General features: G+C 33.1%; 1 long non-coding RNA gene across 1 annotated transcript; it reads left to right on the forward strand.

The window, feature by feature from the left end:
* The first annotated feature begins 1,898 nt into the window (after positions 1 to 1,898).
* LOC134281635 (uncharacterized) lies at positions 1,899 to 4,695 on the forward strand. Its single transcript, XR_009995138.1, has 3 exons — positions 1,899 to 2,599; positions 3,878 to 4,024; positions 4,357 to 4,695. It is a non-coding gene; the product is annotated as an uncharacterized LOC134281635 (long non-coding RNA).
* Positions 4,696 to 5,255: the final 560 nt, after the last annotated feature.

Genomic DNA, 5,255 nt, shown 5'->3' on the forward strand with positions numbered 1-5,255 from the left:
GGTTATACACGTATTTAAATATTACATTAGAGGTTGCTATTATTATTATACCCCCCGCTTGAAAAGCGGGAGGGTATATAGTAATCGTTAATTCCGTCCGTCTGTACGTCTGTCCGTCCGTCCGTCCGTCCTTCCTTCCGTCTGTCCGTCCGTCCGTCTGTTACGCTTTGGGGTACCCATCTCTTATCCGCAACTCCTCTCATACCACTGAATGAAATTTGATACAACTTTCACAGAATCTTTATTGCATATAGCTATTGTGCATCTCCTATTTTACTTTTTGATCCGACACATATTTTGGGTTTCCCGGCCACAGGAAAACATGGACTTTTTCACCAGTTATAACCATATGGGAGGCGGGGGGTATCATTTAGTGAGCTCATCGCTCACGGTACCTCTAGTTTTTTTGGCTTTGAAAGACTATATTATTTAAAAAGTTAAAGCCTCTGTTATAATTAATCAAACAAAACACAAAAGAACCAAGGAAGCAGACGTTAGAGCATAATTCTTCTATGTGCTCTAAAATTCGGATGTGTGTTACTTTAGATATTATATAAGAAAGCTAAACATTGTCACTCTGTGATCAATTACATCTTTATACATCAATTTTGCGATAATTTGATACTTTTCCACATAAACGTATTCTCTGTTCTTACAACGGTGGTGGTTCCGAGAATCCAATAATCTTTTACTTGTTTTTGTTGTTCATCATAACAAGAGACGTTTTTATATCGTATAAGTGATATTCTTAGCGAGACGCTAAATCACCCCCCCCCCCCAAAAATGATATTTATTTCAGCAAGAGGTAATTTTAAAGACTTTATAATATTTAGAAAGATGTCTTTTACAACCGATAGGGTATAAATTGCTAGCAGTATTTAATTTTAGCGATCTCAATACATTTGCTTTTAATGCCAAAATTGAAACCTTGCTAAAACTCTGCTTATGTGCTTTTCAAATTTTATATTCAATTTCAATTTGTTATTTTGTGTCTTCTTGTTACACACCTTATAAGGTACTATCAACTGGATAAGTACTTGTTTTGAGTAAAACTCCCTTCCCCCCAAAAAAGATACACAGAAATGCTAAGCTTTTAAAAGTTACATATATCTGTTAGAGTTATTTGTGCAGAACTTTCTCTGAATGTGCTTTTCGATGAGAGAATGATAAATGTCCATTTTTAACAAAAAAACGAAGGAAATACTGAAGGCATAGTTATTGTTCACATGGGTGTCAAAGACTGCTGAAAATCCATTTTGTATGGCCTAGCGAGATTAATAATGAATGAAGCTGATTTCAACTTTTGTTATATAATATATCATAATTTGGGGCGGTTTACGCGTTATAAACTGCGATTCTTTATAATTTAATATCAATATTACTATGAGACAATTTTCCTTCCAAAAAAAAAATGGTTCAAATTGATCATATTTTAAAGGTAACGTCAAGCGGAGTAATTTGTTTTATAAGTTACTCAATTGCGACGTAGGCAACGTATGGTTTACGAAATGAGTGAAATTTTTAAACCAATCAAATATGATATACAATAATGATATGTTACAACTTAAATTGAATTATTTGTGGATAACTTTATCCAGCGTTTGTCTTTCTGTCCGTCTATCTTACACCTTACATCTTACATACTGAGAACTGTATGAGAAATGGATTTAATATTTTGCACATACAAGGGCTGTTTAGTAAATAATGTCGTCAATACTCGGAAAGAAACAAAACAATGTCTTACGTATGTAATGATTTAACTTCAATAATCTCCTTTAATCAAACCACCTGTCCGTAACATTTTTTAATTCAAATTGTTTTTAGAACAGATTTTTTCAGTATGATCCTTCAAATGCTGGAATATGGCATTACCACAATTCATCAGGAGAGTTATGTAACGTCACAGTACCCATTATTGCCGAAAAATACCACATTTTTCTTTGTCATGTCCAAAATATAAGTTTATTTAAAATAATTTCTATATGTATCTCTGCAATGTTCATTCAATTAACATGAGATATATTTTTCATTTGAAACAAGTCCATCTCCACTTACTTTCGGGCTAAAAATAAACCCCGTCCATGACCTTGGAGAAACAGGAAGTAGAGTACCCATTATTGCCGCTTATATCTTTTCCTCATTATTCACCAACTAATCGCTAAATAACCCAACTATTTTTAAACTCATGACATAAAAAGACAGAAAAATGTCTCCAATGTAAAATTATTTAATTAAAAACGCAATTTTAATGTTTTATTTTAATTTTTAGTGACCTATTTTTTTCGATGTTGCTACGACCTCGTGCGCAAAAATAAACATGGAGAAACATGTGCTTTGCAGCTTTATCGGAACTGACAATGTCCGCAGCGCTATTTTTCCAAGTGAACGCAGTATTATGAAAGATAATAGAGAGAGAAGTATATGCCTCATCGGCTGCAGAGCTTTTGCAAACACTTTTTAACCAGTTTTTGCGTATATTTTGCTTGTGAACCAGCCTTCAAATATTCCTTTCAACATAGTACGGGGCTCCGTGGTTAAGCCGAGAGGCTTGAGCCCCATGGCGTACTTCCACATCGATGGCAGTAAACGGATGTCATTGGTTAGTGTCATCTTGATATTTTTGAATAATAAGAAGTATTATGTTTTTCATGTACATTAAAATATATCTAGAAAAAAATTCCAGCCCCACTCCCACGCACCTGCACCTGATATAATGCACCCGAACTGCAAGTTTGGAGGTTTTGTATTGTGGTGTCACTTCTTCGGCTCCATGTTCGTTCGTCCTAGAAATCGTTCGCCCGATTTCCCGTTCGCCCAGAGTCCGCTCGCCCTAAAACTTGTTCGCACAGGGTCCGTTCGCTCTAATTTAAGGTAGAATAAAATCTAACGAATTTCTTTCCATATTTTTGGGTACATTCGAAATAAAACAGACCTTCAGACGTTATGCATATTGTCACAAATGGTCACACGAAATGCATGATCTATCAAAGTCCTGATAGACTTTGGAGATTTTTTTTTTGAGATCAAAGGGAGATTCTTCAAAGGTAAAAGCTTCAACATCCGCTGTTCATTTCTGTAATGGACCTATTAACCTGATTAACGTCTTAGTCCTTTAATTTTTTTTTCAAAACATAGCGCAATTCGTAAAAATAACACGGATGTATCCACCTAATTAACATTGATATTAATCATATTAATATTAAATAACCTAATTAACATTGATATTAATCATATTCTATTCTATTCTATTAATCATCTAATTAACTATAGGCCTAGTGCAAACACTAAGTCATACAAAAAATTAGAATCAAATCAAAAATTAATAAAGACTAAATAAACATTGTTCTTCATATCAGAATTTGAGAAAAAATATCCCAAGTCCGTAAAGGAAATGAATAGGAAAAATTATATATGTTATTTTTTAATTCATATGAGTTTATATATACAAGTATATATAAGTATTGGGCGAACCACATATGGGGCGAACAAGATATTGGGCGAAAAATATTTCGGGCGAACGGACTCTGCGCGAACGGACTCCCGCGAACAGGTAGATCGGGCGAACGAACACGTTACCCACTTCTTCAGCGAGGTTCTGTTACTTGGACGTTTTTAATAATAATAAGTAATATGAAATGTTGTTGAATTAGGTATAATTTTTAATATTTTTATGAAACAAATCAATTAGACCTCTCCCCCATCCCAACCATTATGCAACAAACTTCATGCAATGAACATGATGAAGGAAATCTTTAGGAAACTATCAACCTTGACGAAAATAATTTTGGCAACTGAGAGTCACAGGAATCAGTGTAGGTAAAATTGTTTACTTTATATGTGTTCAAGAATTTATCATGATTCTTTATATTTGTTGAAGGTCCTTTTCATGTGAATTCAGAAGTTTTCGGAATAAGACCAGTGTCATAAGACTAGTTAGTGCTTTCCAGAATATATGCACATGCTGGCAGAGTATGTTATGACTGTCAAGAGGAGCTTCGTTGAGGAGGATGAGAGATGTGCAAAGGTATAACGGTACCATTTAAACAATAATTATGACATCCTGTGTTTTCGGTCAATATCACTTGCCATGAGTCCTTATAACCACATATTGACCTTTATGAAGTCCACAACTGTATAATATGAACTGGGAAAGGTTTTATGAATCTGTCAAGTAGTTGATTTTTATTTTCCGTTACAATTGTGTTTAAAGATATTTAAAGTTCTTAACAACTAATCTTCAGTATGTACTGTTAATGTTTGAAATAATTTTACCAATCATTTATCAAATAAAAATAACTTATTTGTTTGTTTATTTATTTTGGATTACTGTTCTAAATCCCAAATTTGATTTTTTAGGCACATATCAAGCAGTTGTCCTCACTTTGCCTTGCCAGTGACCAAATGAATGGTTGACTACAGTATCTGAAGAATTTTTAAGGAGTTGAATATCATACAGACCTCTGTCTATGGCTGCTAAACTAAAGCTTGACAGTTTTATGTGAAGAATTAAAAAATATATATAGGAGTATGTAAAGAAATGTTGTAACTGTAAATAGAAGTAACTTTTCATTATTTTCATTTAGATTAAACATATATAAATATACATTGAATAGTCAAAAAGTTGCAAATGTAAACTGTACATCTAAAAGTTTTAGGCTATATGATTGAAATCATTTTGATTATAAAATTGTGAAACGTATCTATGTGTCCATTGTATAGAAAATTAAGGCAGTCAGTTTCAAAAGTTATTTAAGGAATGACTGTCAAGTTAGTAGAGTATGCCAGGATATCAACGATAGTTGAAAATGTGGGATAATTTGCATAACGAGTCAAGCTAACTAACTAGATAGTGATTCCTTATATTTCCTTTTCATTGTGAAATAAAATTGTAAATTTAGTTTTCAAAAATATTAACAAATAGATTCAAATTACATGAGGCCACCCGTGTCAATTTCAATAGCCCCCTCTTATGGATGTCAAACACAAAACAGCCCCACAAGATTTATATGCATTTTGGACCACCTTAGCGTCAGACACAAAGTTGGAAATATTTGAATGTTAATACTAACCTAAGGTACCTTTTGTTTGTTGATATACAGATATACAAGTTGGTTTCATTTTGCAATGCTTGATGCAGAATTTGGATTTAGGCATTTACTATCTATGTCAATTCAACAAAAATTATTTTCATGTATTAAAAAGATTTGAGTTGAATTCGAATATTTTCTGGTACACACATGTATGTTGATGTAGCT

The sequence above is a fragment of the Saccostrea cucullata genome, unplaced genomic scaffold, assembly GCF_032062105.1.
Source record: "Saccostrea cucullata isolate Sc308-1 unplaced genomic scaffold, CSIRO_AGI_Scuc_v1 ctg7580, whole genome shotgun sequence".
In the NCBI taxonomy this organism is placed as follows: Eukaryota; Metazoa; Mollusca; class Bivalvia; order Ostreida; family Ostreidae; genus Saccostrea; species Saccostrea cuccullata.